At 35.8% G+C, this 15,010-nt stretch overlaps 1 non-coding gene across 1 annotated transcript; it reads left to right on the forward strand.

Moving 5' to 3' along the window:
• The first annotated feature begins 4,396 nt into the window (after positions 1-4,396).
• LOC123458267 lies at positions 4,397-4,503 on the forward strand. Its single transcript, XR_006635560.1, has one exon. It is a non-coding gene; the product is annotated as a U6 spliceosomal RNA (small nuclear RNA).
• Positions 4,504-15,010: the final 10,507 nt, after the last annotated feature.

The following is a 15,010-nucleotide window of genomic DNA, read 5'->3' on the forward strand; positions in this document are numbered from 1 at the left end:
CTGATCAAAGGAAATTTCCATAACATTTCTTTTTTTTTCTTTTTTTTTTTATAATGTAAGAACTTTTTTTTTTAATTTTTATTTATTTATTTATTTGAGAGCGACAGACACATAGAGAAAGACAGATAGAGGGAGAGAGAGAGAATGGGCGCGCCAGGGCTTCCAGCCTCTGCAAACGAACTCCAGACGCGTGCACCCCCTTGTGCGTCTGGCTAACGTGGGACCTGGGGAACCGAGCCTGGAACCGGGGTCCTTAGGCTTCACAGGCAAGCGCTTAACCACTAAGCCATCTCTCCAGCCCTCCATAACATTTCTTATTGTGTGGATTTGTCTGCCATCAGCTTTTAATAACAAAAGATTTTATATTTTTTTTAAAAGCCTGTATTTATTGTGTGAGAGAGAGGGAGAGGGAGAGGGAGAGAAACAGGAAGAGAGAGAGAGAGAGAGAGAGAGAGAGAATGAATGTTGGCTGCATACGTAGGGGGAACACAGACTTGAAAATCCTTACTTTTCCAGAAACAGAAAGCTCTGGAATCAGTGAAAGTCCATCTCAAGGAAACATGTTGATAGAAGAAGGAAACATATATATATTTATGTAACCTTAGTAAGCTTTTTATGTCACATTTTTCTTCTATCTATTTTTCTTTTCTCTGTTGTTGTATTCTGAATCCTTATGTATGGAATGATTAGATTTCTTAAAACCATAGTTCAATGTGGGAAAATTGTAAATTATTCACCTATAACAAATGTTGTCCCCAATGCCCAATGTATTAAATTATTATGATTTGATTTGCTTATAATCTAATACCAGGATAACTTCTTGACAGAGTAATTTCTTTATAAGTTATTTTAAATGTATTTTTACAAAATTTCAGTAAATAATTTTGCTGAGCCATGTAACAATTAAATAACGATGCAGTCCTCAGTTCAAAGCTTATTGAACTTTGCAAAGAGTAAGTTGACTGAGAACATTTTTCTTTTTCTGTAACATGTGAGTTTACCTTAGTTTTATTTGTCCCTGACATGCAGTGAAACACTCTTCATATTTTGTCGATTCAGAGAAGCAGTGAGTCACACTGTTTATAAGGCTCATGATTTTGATTAAAATGACTAAGCTGAAAATTGATCTGTGCCTCCTTGCAGAGGCCAGGTGTCTTAGCACTAATAGTAACAAAAGTATTACATGGCTAGTCTTCCAAGACAACAATTACATGCTCCCTGAGGAATATAAGTGAAGAGAGACAACCCTATTCTCTTAAGAATTATGTGCACCAGAACAATTCAACCAGGATATATTTGTTCTTTCAACATTAAGTTTACAAATATTGAAAGTCTACCCATTTATTCAATTCAATTAGAGAGAAGGAAAGATATAAGTAATTCAGTCCCTATCTTTGGGGAGTATAGGTTAATGAAATCTAGACAAAGTACACAGCAGGAGAACAAGGGTGGGAAACAATGAAAGTACACATAGAGGGGAATGAACAGACACTAGTGGCTCTACTGCAATCATAGGGTATTTTAGCTTAAATCAAAATGTTTGCCAAAGGAATTAATTGATATGTTCTCAACCAGAAAATATGATTTAAACTTTCTAAGGAAAAAAAAAAAAACTACTGAATTTGGGCTTAAGCCATGTAGAATTATCAAAGGGTGATTTTTACTTCCTTGGCAATTTATATTAAATAAAATTATTAATTAAATATATTAGTAATATTACTGCTAGAGTGATTTCCAAGTGCAGTAGTTTTAATAGCATGCTTAATCTCTTTACCAGTTCCCCAAGGTGAAGGTTAGGCACATATTTGAAAGGTGAGGTTAACATAAGAACTGCAAATATTTTACTAAGCCCCACCCTCTCCATATGTCAAAATTCTCTGGGAATATAAAATATGTTCCTTTCTGCTATAAGTATCAAGGAGTGATGGGCTATGGATGTCCATTATTTTCTGTAACATCTGTTATTATGAAAGCTGTATCAGTTGAATTCAATAAAAAGCTAAATTGTAATAATTAGGCAGTTGTAGGCTTCAGCCATTAATAAAATAACTTTTTAAAAAATAGTTCTAATATTTGTTTATTTATTTGGCAGAGAGAGAGAAAGAGAGGGAGAGAATGGATATACCTGAGCCTCCAGCTACTTCAAGTGAACTCCAGACAGTGTACTACCTTGTGAATCTGGCTTACATGGGTCCTGCAGAATTGAACCTAGGTCCTTTGGCTTTGCCAGCAAGTGCTGTAAGCGCTAAGCCATCTCTCCCCCCTAAATTAACTATTGAGAAACATTTGGCTAAATGTTATCTTTCAGAACACATGAGCCTATTCTTGGCCAGTGAGTAAAAGGTAGTTGCAGTGCACCTCAAATGCCAAAGCATTGTGTTTTAATGAGTAGGGGATAGCACAACAGTGGGGAGGTATCCCCATGTTTCTTCATCCATCTCTTATTGTGATTTAATCCATTGGAACACAAATTTCAAGGTTGAGGTCAATCTAGTATACTGTATACAAACAGAAGAACTAGATAGTTTATATACTTTCTTATGTTTGTGTTTGAAGCAGCCTCTACTCTAGTCAAGCATGACCTGGAACTCACTCTGAAATCCAAAGTGGTCTCCAACTCACAGAGATCCTCCTTCCTCTGCCTTCGTATTGCTGAGATTAAAGACATGAGATATCATACCCAGATAACTATTATTATTTTTTTTTTGCTAAAACTAAGTCTTTAATACTCATTTCTACATTAAAATGCTTCTGCTATAAAATTCTCTTTATGATTTTATATTTTTCTGAAGTTGTTTAATAACCATGCTTCTAACATGCAAAGTAATAACATTTCCATTTTTGTTCAGTATTTAGCATAATACTACAGTTCAAAGCCCCTTAAAATATTTCCATTTCACATCAAATTATGAAATTTTTAATTAAGAAATTTAAAATAATCCTCTAAAATAAATTCTCATTATCCTGTTTCAAAGAACTCAAACTTATTATAAAATCATAACCATCCATACCCTTGCTTTGTGACAACGGCATTATGTAAGGGTCAAACATCTGAATTTGTTTCTTTTGATGAACTCTTCTCTACTCCTGGGACAGGAAGATATAATTCAGATTTGGTTTTTGAGTTGAAATGTGAAATTTTATCTGTAGAGGGAGTCAAGTATAAGTCAAGCAATCATTTGAATATTTTGATTGTTAGAGCTGCCACCCACAGTGAGCCTTAGTAAGAAGGAAACAGCATGAGTCAAATAAAAATACTTCAACAGGGCTAGAGAGATGGTACAGTGATTGAGACACTAGCTTGAAAGTCAAAGGGCCTAGAGTTTGGTTCCCCAGTACCCATGTAAAGCCAGATGCACAAGTGGTGCATGACTCTGGAGTTTGTTTGCAGGGTCTGGAAGCCCTGGCATGCTTGCTTGCTTTCTCTCTCTCTATCTGCCTCTCTCAACCCTCTCTTTCTCTCTCTCTTTCTCTCATAAATAAATAAATAAATAAATAAATAAATAAATAAATAAATGTAAAAAATACTTCAACAAAAATGAAAAGGACCACTAACAGAATAAAAGTAACAATAAAATATTGATATCCATGACAATACAATGTCAGAAATTGAAAGAAAATAATAAAAAAGAATAACTAGATCTTTTTTACATTTTTCTTTAATAAATTGTCTTAAAACAGTTTTATTTTACTCTTACAATTGCAGTCTTCACTCTTTTTATACAGTTGTAACAGATTTAAAAATGTAGATACACATTTATACACTTATGTTTATGTACAGTACACATAAAAGTAAGGGAGGGTTGAAGTGGCAGAAAGGGGTATAGGAAAAAGGGAACCAAAAGCAGGAGTGAAAGGGAAAGGGAGGTAAGAAGAGAGGAAGGATATCTATTAGGCACTCAGCAACATAATAAAAATCCTATGAAGAACAAACCCTTAATCCCTATTGTAATGATAAATAATCTCAGAGTAGTTAAGTAGAACAATCACTAAACTTATATATCTGTTGAACTAAATTTGTCATCCCTGGAGGTCTACCCTCTCCTAGTAATGTTCTTGTTATATGAATATTTTTTTTGACTAGTTGGACATGACTGCTGAATAAATAAACAATAGACTTCTCTTTCTTCCTCTGCCAAATGCAAGAATTTAGTTTGTCTTTCTTGTATCTTCAGCTTTCTAAGAACTTGTATAGGTAGTGTGCTTTCATTCAGTGGGAAGAAAAATATAGGAGATAGATTATGGCATCTTTTTTTCTCAGTTGTACATTTTATGTTGCTAATACATGCACCCTTGGGCTCATTATTCCTGTTTGGAATAAGATCAAGAGGCCTGAATTTATCAGAAATTTCCTTATGGTTTTGGTACAAATGATATATCATATACAAAACGCACAGGGCTCTCTATGGCAGCACTTATACTAAAATTGCTATGATACAGAAAAGATTAACATGGCTCTTGCTCAAGGATGACATGCATATTTGTGAAGTACCCCATATTTAAGAAAAGAGAAGAAGAGAAAAAAAAAAAAAACATAGTGTAAGCCTAAGGAAATATTTGAGTTTTACCATGTCCTGCATTGTAGGAGTTTATGCTTTTATTTGGGAATTTTTAATAGAGAAAATGTAGAAGATAAAAGAAAATATATTCACATATATAAATATATAATTTACTATGAAGGATGAAAGCCAAGCTAATAACAAAATTGCACATAGAGAGCAATTTAGCTTAATTTGGGTGGTGATACCTGCCGTGTCTGCAAGTATAATTTAATTAAAAGTAGAAAACCTGATATTTGGGTAATATATTTTTGGACCTTCTATCTAATTACCAACTATCAGTGCACTGACCTCATGCTGCTACTAAACCACCAAAAATAACACAAAATAAATTTCCCTAATGTTCCTTACAAAATAAGTGTAGTTAGCCAATTATAAGTAAGTGTTTACATTCACATTTTCATTTAAACAAATATATGTGCTGAAATTTAGAGACTTAGAAAAATAGAGGTTATTAAATTCTGTATTAACAGAAAAAGTTTGTCAAACTATTATTACAGAAAAATCTTTCCTTGGTTACCTAAACTTATTTGGAGCACATGAGGGATTTGAAATAGAAATTAACCATGACAAGAACATATAAATATTTAAAGATGTATGTTTTGATAAAAATTTCAGTGTCTCATTGATTGAAAGTATGAAGTTTCTCAGAGATAATAAGATAATAATTAACACTTTGATATTTTAATGCAACTTCATAGGGATGTTGGGAAGTAGGAGCATATGATTAAGTCTCTCATTTAATGTTTGTGAGTGTGTGTGTACTCTTAATAAATGGACTGTTTATTTAGAATTTTAACTTTTCTGAAATGTATTGTTGTATCAGTCTTTTATGCTAACCCATCCATAGGACCACTGGGACATTATTGCTAAATTGGGAATTACATGGATATCAACTGTATATAAACTAGGAACTGAAGATGCTTACATTAGATAGCTTTAGGCAAGAAGCATTACCATGAACTGAAGAGCACCAGACTAATGAAATAATGACCAGATTTTGGTGTTAACCAAAAATTTGATGTCATGCATAAGCTCCCTTTCTTTCTCTAGCACTTCCATAAAGTAGTAATAAACTGAACCCTACAGCATCTTGAGAATAATGTAGAGAAATGATGACTCATTTGTATTGAAGTATCACCTAACTACAGGAATGTAAAAATCAGGATAAAATATTGTTTTTATAAAATGCATATCTTGGGCAAAATAACATGCAATTTCCCAATGCTGTGAGAAGTAGAAAAATGATTTACATTTAGGATATTAAAGCTTTTAGTGACCTTATGAATAAATACACATATAACATATATTCATTATCCACCATGCCCTCTAATTAAATATTGAGCAATGAAAATATGCCATGTTACACTACTTTTCTCAAAGCAAGGGTATGCTTTTTTTCAGACAGTGATGATAGTACAGTTATGATATAAAATAAGTTTTTCATTTAAGTTACTGCTTGCAGCTTATATTCTGTTTCTCCTTCCATTTAAATTCTATATTATGTATTTCTCTACATATCCTGCATATACTCCCGCCTTCAGAGTTCAACAATTTTTTGTTTTAAATAATACATATTTTTATTTATTATTGATTTTAGAAAGAGGGAGGGTCAGAGAGCGAGGGAGAATAGGCATGCCAGGGACTCCAGCCACTGCAGATGAATTCCAGATTCATGCACCATCTTGTGTATCTGCCTTACATATATCCTGAGGAATTGAACCAAGGTCTTTTGGCTTTGCAGGCAAGCACATTAATTGCTAAGCCATATCTCCAGCCCTATTTTCTTTTCTTGAATCTGGGTGCCTGAGGAACCCTTTATTAATCACAAATTCAAGGACAATGTAAGTGCAAATTTCCACTCCTTAGTTGACCAAAGTATAGAATTATATCCTCACTACAGACATGGATCTCTCTCTCTCTCTCTCTCTCTCTCTCTCTCTCTCTCTCTATCTATCTATCTATCTATCTATGTATATATATATACATATACATACATACATACATATATGGGAGGAATGGACAATAAAGATGTGGTATATCTACACAGTAACAATCTACTCAGCAGTAAGGAAAAAATGACACAATGAAATTTAAAGAGAAATGGTCAAACTTGGAACAGATCATACTCAACAAACTCATACAATCACAGAAAGACAATTGTCACATGGTCTCACTCATCTGTGGTTCCTAACCTAGATCAACCTGTGTTGCTGACATACCTGATAGGCATCTCAAGGCCTGAACATAAGGAAGGTAGGGCTTAGGGAGGAGAAATGTGGAGGGGACATAAAACGTAATCCAAATTTAACTGGGACCATAAAAAACTATATCCTGAAAGACAGACTAAAAGGTTGAACCCTCAAGGGGACCTTAGGGGGAGCATCTGAATCAAAGGGCCCTAGAGTAGGTGCAATGTAGTGTAACCTTAAATTTCTCCTTTTTTTCTCTCTTTTTCCTTGTCCTTGGTGCTGGCCTGTAAATCCCAGTACCATGACATAGTTAATACCCACAATGAGCTGTGGATCAGAGAGACCTTGTAGGTCTCCCAAACAAGAGAGACTTCTGTCAGAGCACTTGATTACCTGCCAGAGGTTAATGATCAGACCCTATGTATGGCTGAAGACATCTTATACTGTCAGCACTCAGCTGGGAAAGACCTGGCTGGAATCCAAAAGAGAGCCAGTTAGTCCCTCTAGTGCTGAAAGGCGCAACATGAGCTACTGGGAGAAAGTGGCAAACATCTGTCTGAGAAGCTTGAGGTCTAAGCTACTCCGAAGCAAACAACCTGACATGATGCTCACACAAGCAGTAGTGGCACACAGCCATGGTGGGTAATCAACGGCTCTTGGATTGGCTAAGAGGTTTGATCAGTAAAAAGGAACCTATATCTGGAACTAGGAAACTAGAATAATATCCAAATAATAATTTTGCTTTCCAATATCAAGCTCCCACTAATCTTGGGTTGTAATTGGGTCTACACCCATTAAATTCTCTCTAAATTAATAATCTTCAAACAAACTCATTAAATCCATTAATTCTGGAAATGTTGGACACTGGAAGTTGGGAAGACCTCTCAATGCCCTGGATAGGTAAAATTAATATTGCAAAAATGGCAATTCTACCAAAAGCAATATACAGATTCAAATTTGAGCATCATTCTTCAGAGACCTATGAAGTGTGCAAAACAAGCCAGGTTTCTCTAAGCACTTGATTACTCACCTGAGATAAGAGGTAAGACCTTATTGTTGAAGACACCACATGCTGCTAACACAGAACACTGAGAGATCCAGATGGAATCTGGAAGGAAGCCAGTACTCAGATGGTCTGCTTGTATAGTGCTGGAAATCCCTATATGAGTTGCTATAGGAAGATATCCAACAACCTTGTGTGCTAGCAGTTGACACTGCTATATTAAAGAAACCTGCATGACAAGATGGGCATGCCTGTGCAATAGTGGCACCAGGCCTAGGTGGGTAACTAATGGCTCTCTGATTGGCTAAGAGATCTGCTCAGTGGAAAGGATCCTTTAGCTGGAACTGGGAACTAAGTCAGAATCCTAAGGCAACCAAAATCATGGACTCCAAGATGTTCCCACTAGTGTTTAGGCAAAACAGTGGCTACACCTACCTAAATATGTCTTAATTAGTAGTACTTATCCCATTGAACCTATGCTGCTTTGAGTCTCCTAGTTGCTTTGCAACTAGGTTTTTCTTTAACAGAAGGCAGCTATAATAAGGAGATAAGCCACCCCTTGCACATCAGCCTTTGGCCAGGTGAAGCCACAGAATAATTAGCTAAATGACAGAGTGGTGCTTCAATAGTGAACCTATTTTCCAACCCCAGGATCCTAAAGACCGACACAGAAGATACTCAAACTCCACCAAAGGAGAAATGCAGAACATGCTGACAGCACAACTATAAGGTAGACTTAAAACACACCCATCACAGCTCAGGAAGTTTTGCAGAATATGGGGGCAGAGATCATGTAAAATCCACAGAGAGAACGGGGATGTCCATAGGCACTGCACTGACCTTCTCTCTTACAATGACTGAATGATGCTTTCAAATCTATATCCTGCAAACCTACAGGGAATGAATGCATTCTCACTGTGGAGGGCCTCAGCAGAATGGGGGCAGAGAGGATAGAAATGATGGCACTAATGTGTGATATCTCCATACAACATTTTACTTAATTAAAAAAAGAACCTTAGGGAGTATAAACAATTAAGAAAAAATAATACTATTACAGAAAATGAGTTGTTAAAAGTCATGGGAACTTAGAGGAAAAATAAGAAAGAATTTATCCGTAGAGGAATAAAAAGTTTTAAAGGGTATAAATGACTGTAAATAATACAACACATTGAAAAGAAATTTAATGAAATAAAGACATTAATAAGAATTTCAGGGAATTTGTTTCAAATCATTTAACAATGTCACATGATTTAGGGTGATATAGAATATTCTATAGCAGCACTGGATATAAGAAGTCAGGAAGAAAACAGGCTTCCTATAACTTAAAATAAATTTTCAGAAACAGTGAGTAACTTAGAAATTTGTATAGTGCATGAACAGATAGGTCATACAGTATTAATATTTGACATATAAATTTGGAAAAATAACACTGAGAATGGTATATCTTTAAAAATATTTTATTTATTGGTTTATTTATGAAAGAGAAAGAGAGTCAGAGAGAAAGAGAGAATATGTGTACCTGGGCCACTAGCCACTACAAGGAATGAACTCCAGATGCACATACCACCTTGTACATCTGGCTTTACATGGGTATTGGGAAATCAAATTCTAATATTTATTGTGTTTTTATTTACTTATTTGAGAGAGAGAACTAGGCAGAGAGAGAGAGAGACAGAGAGAGAGAGAGAAAGAGTGAAAAATAGTGAGAATTGGCATGCCAGGGCCTCCAGCCACTGTAAATGAATGACAGTTGTGTGTGTCCCCTTCTGCATCTGTCTTATGTAGGTCCTGGGGAATTGAACCTGGGTCATTTGGCTTCACAGACAAGTGCTTTAACGATTAAGCCATCTCTCCAGCCCAGGAATCAAACTCTAGTCCTTAGGCTTTGCAAGCAAGTGCCTTAAGCTTTGAGCCATCTCTCTTTAGCCCGAGAGTAGGACACTTTAAAAAAAATTATATATATATATATATATATATATATATATATGTATGTATGTATATTTGAGAGTGACAGAGAGAGAAAGTTGCAGATAGACAGAGAGATGTTGGTCAGGGAGATCTACAAAGTCCCCCAAACAATGCAGGCTATTGCCATAATACTGGGTTATCCCCGAGGTAAATGGTAAAGATTCTATTGAAGAAACCATAGACCATCAACACAGGAAATTGAGAGATGATGTCGGGATTTAGCAGAAATCCAGCTCTAGCCCTCAGAGTGCTAGAAGGTGCTATGTGAGCTGATGGGGGATAATGGTCACCCACAGTACGAACAAGCAGGGGATCCTCCAAGACATGATATCAACCAGTCAGACAAGATGGACACTCCTGTTCAATAGTGGGTAATCAGTGGTTGTCTGATTAGGAATGGGGCACACTTAGTGGGACAGAATTCATACCTATTACTAAGGACAGTCAGAAGGCTATGGATATGATGGTTATAGACTCCAGAAAGAAGGTCCCTTCCACTAGTCTTCAGCCAAGAAGAGTAGATACACCCTTCAACAAAAATCTCTCAGTTAACTCTTCTTAGCCCTATTTAATATATGATGCTTTCACTTTAAGTTTGATAGAGAATTTTTTTTAAACAAATGATAACAAAAGCCAGGAAAAATCAAGATCTATCTTTGATTGAATTGTTTGACTTTAATTATTTAGTTTCTTGTGTTGTTTTTATTTTAGTTCTTTGTAGATTCTAGATATTAGACCTTTGTTGGAGGCACAGCTGGTACAGATTTTCTACCATTCTGTGGGATGTCTATTAACTCTATTGATGGTTGCTTGTCTGTACAGTAGCTTTTTCAGCTTCATGAGATCCCAGTGGCTTGGTGTTGATCTGATTTCCTGGGCTACTGGAGTGTTCTCCAGGAAGTCTTTCTTTAAGAAGACTGCTGACTACCTATCATAAGGCAATCTAAGAAGCACCATAGAGGAAGTGGTGATTTATTAAGCATGAGTGCAGCTCTCATTGTTCTTACATCTTGTTCATGGAAAATTGCAATTTATCACTAAGTACAGTCACAATTCCTCAAAGCATAAATTAGAGTCTATAGAGAGCTCAACACATAGGCAGACTTACAATACACCTACCAAGTTTCAGGGAACTATGAAGAAGAGGGGCTGGAAAGATTTTAAGAGCCACTGTGTGGGAAGGACTATGCTGAGGCAATACCTCATGTCCCTCCTCCCATAAGAAACTGACTGATACTGAGTAATCCATGGTGAATACCAACAACCCTACTAAGGGGGCAGGAATTAGGTATATAAGAATATAACACTAGAGATCACCACATAGTTTGTTCATACACTAAGGTTCATATTTAATTATGAAAAAGGAAAAGGAAAGAATAAAACTAATCACTTTGAACTAGATTCAATAATGTTCTAAGACTTGGATTTTGGTAGTTGAAGCCTATTTTATGCTAAGGTCTTAAATGGCAAGAGTGTACTACATCTAAGTTCAATTCCCAACATCATATCCCATTAATATCAATTGCATTGTTTTTACTTATTTTAAAATATTCTTATCAGTCAAAGGATGTTTGAAATATGGTAGAGAAGAAAAGGCATATTTATGTTGGATTCAATTGTCTTATTAAATAGATAACCACTATCCCTACCTTGTAGTGTGTTAAGTGTGTTTTGCATACTAGTTGGCTCCACCTGACCCTGGGTTTGGTAAATTCCTCAATAAAACACCTGGTATTTTAATGATGATCACATAGTCAAATATGACTAGCATAATATCAGTTAAATCCTATGTCCATGCAATAACAAGTAATATCACTAATATATAACTAATACTTAACTTTTTGGATCCTAGAAGCATCCACATTTCAAAGTTTTGTGATATGGTAGAAAAGTTAACATTGCTGGCTATATTTCCTTCCCTAATTTGATACATGATGACTCTGAAACATTCTTTGTGCTCAATTTGCCAGGAGCCCTGATAACATAACCCTTACTTTCTAGGAAGTCCAATGTTACCTGGGCACAAGGCATCTTTCTTCACAGAATCTGCCCAAGGGGCCAGGGGCAGATAAAACAATATAGAAAAGAAAAGGAAAATATTATGTGATGAACTGAATATTTGTCAATAAAGAAAGAGGACAGCGAAAATTCAGAAATGAAGTCATATGCTTGATTTTCTCAGTAGCCAATAATGATGTGCATTATTTCCATAGGTTTTTATGTATGAACCTGTAGCTAGCAACATTTTGAGAAGCTAAGCTGTTTTAGAATCACTGAATGTACTTTTTCTCCTTTCCTGATATATACTTCTCATTTGTTATTCTGGGACTGCAATCATAAGTATAAAGCTTGTATTTTTTTCTAAATCTTATTTCCCCCTAGAGAAACTTGTATAAAACACAACCTATAATACTTCATGAATGCAAAGCACTTGTAATTGGATTTTGGATTGAGCATTTCTCCTATCCAAAGATATCAGAATCAGCTTGCCTTTTTTTTTTTTTTTTTTGGTATGAAATAAAGTCATAGCATGCCACAACATAGCCATTAATAAGGCTATCAATCTTTTGATAGTGTTATATGATGTAAGGAATTAGAAGATCAATTGGGAATTTAAGGGTTATGAAAATTAGAAGGACTGTGGGATGAGACACACTTTTTCATGTAATGGCACAAGGGCATATAATCTTTAATTTCAGGAGTATATATAAAGTCAGAGGCTTTCAGAATAGCTTCAGAGGAGATTAGTATGTCCCATAACTGCAGGTAATTTTCTACTGGAATCAGACCTTGGATATAGCAAAGCAACTCAAATAAATTGTAATATATTTTGTTTAAATCCCAGGTCATAGTAGGAAAAAAAAAAAAAAAACAGAGTAAGTGAGCTGTGATTTTGAGCAGAAGGGCTTGGTTTTTTGTTTTTTTTTTTTAATTGTTCCCTGGAAGTCCCTAGATAACAGAAGGAACTCTTACCCACTGGCTAAAGAAGAATGGTTTTCTTTTCTAATGACCATCTGATGACCCCAGTTAGAGCATCTACTTCCAAAACTGATGCCATTTCACTTAAACTTAAACCCCAATACTCATTAATGTTTTTGTTTTGTTTTATTGTTTTTTGGGTAGGGTAGCAGGGGGTTTAAGGTATTGCCAGAGTTTAGCAGTGTGACACTGAAGGAAGAATTAGGGGAGCACATGAAAAGAGAGAATGACTTCCCATGCTCATGGGTAGGAAGAATTAATATTGGGAAATGGCCAGCCTACCAAAAACAATATACAGAACCAATGCAAATTCAATCAAAATTCCAGTAACATTCTTCAAATAGTTAAAGAAACATGGAATAGAATAGAAGATCCAGGATAAATTCCAGTAGATACAGTTATCTGATCTTTGACACAGGGGCCAACATAGGCTCACTGGAGAAAAAATGGCCTCTTCAACAAATGGTGCTGGAGAAACTAGAAAGCCACATGTAAAATAAATAAATCAATAAATCTGGACCCTTGTAATCCTGCACAGAAATCAACTCTAAATGGATCAACATCCTCAATATAAGATTGGAAACTATAAAATAACTAAGAGACATAGGGAAAGACTTTCTCACTGAGACCTCAGTAGACCAGGATATTAGATAAACTCTCAATTGTTGAGACCTCATGAAACTAAAAATGTATTGTACAGATAAGCAAAGCATCAACAGAGTCAAGAGATAACCTATCGAATGCGAGAGAAAATTCTTGTCCACATATACATTCCACAAGGTTTAGTATCTATAACTTACAAATTACACACACACACACACACACGCATTGTAGTTACCTTTTCATTGCTGGCAGAAGATACCCTACCAATAGCAACTAGTGGGACGAAATCATTTATTTTGGTTAATAGACTCGAGCGGAAGCTCCATGATGGCAGGGGAAAATGATGGCATGAGCAGAAGGTGGACATCTCCTCCTGGACAAGTTCAGGTGGACAACAGTATCAGGACAAACACTAGCAAGCTGCAGTTGGCTTTGATATCCATAAGCCAGCTTCCAACAATACATCACCTCCAGGAAGCTCCACTTACCAAATTTCTATCAGCTGATGACTTAGCATTCAGAACACATAAGTTTATGGGGCACATCTGAATCAAACCACCACAACACAGAAAAACTAAACAATGAAAAATCAAGCAATTCACTAAAGAAATGAGGCAGAGAATTCTCAAAGGAAGAAATACAAATGGCCAATGAACATCTAGAGTTGTTAAACATCTTTAACCCCAGGGAAATGCAAATTAAAACAACTTTGACATTCTATCTCTCTCCATCAAAATGATAATCATCAAAATTTAAATGACAACAGATATTGGCTAGACTGAAAGAAAATAGGAACCCTCATCAAACTGCTGGTGAGAGTGAGAATTTGTACAGCCACTATGGAAATCAGTATGGAGGCTCCTCAAAAAGCTTAAAATAGTTCTACCACTAGATCCAGCCATACCACATTTGGAGATATCCCCTATAGACTCAACTGTTTGCTACAGAGACACTTGCTTAACCATGCTTTATGCTGTTCTATTCATAATATGCAGGAACTAGAATTGATCCACATGCCCATCAACAAATGCACATTAACAGATGTGACACATATACACAGTAGAGTTTTACACATTGGAAAGGAAAACATGAACTAATAAAATTTGCAGGAATATAGATGGTATTGGAAAAAGATCATACAATGTGAAAGATCACACAGGCTCAGGAAAACAAATACCACACATTCTCTCCAATATACAGTTACTATCTAGGAATAGCTTGAGTTGATTATACGTGGTATTAAGTATTAGGCATTTTGACATGGAACTAAAATGGGCACAGGAGAAAGGGGAAACATGGAGGGAGGAGAAGAGCAGGGGTTACTCAACAAGGAAAACCAGGTACAGAATATAAAGGATAGAAAAGTATATGAGGAGATAGGGAATATGAAGGATGGGGGAGGGGTACACAAAACCAATGACAGCATGATCCAGTACCATAGAAACCACCCTTCTATATAGCAAACTAAAATATATAACTACTAATTAAAGGGGAGGGAGGAAGATTACCCAGGCATAAGGGTTCTGTAGAGGGTAGAGAGTTTAACCCCAAAACCATGAGAACTGACTGATAGAGCCCACTACAAAAACTAGGTTATACCCCACAGTCAGCTATTGGTCAAGGAGACCTATGTGGTTCCCAAAACAATTCAAGGCATTGTCAAAGTACTTGGTTACCTGCTAATGTAAATTGTAAGATCCTATGAC

Source organism: Jaculus jaculus, chromosome 1 (genome assembly GCF_020740685.1).
Source record: "Jaculus jaculus isolate mJacJac1 chromosome 1, mJacJac1.mat.Y.cur, whole genome shotgun sequence".
NCBI classification, from domain to species: Eukaryota; Metazoa; Chordata; class Mammalia; order Rodentia; family Dipodidae; genus Jaculus; species Jaculus jaculus.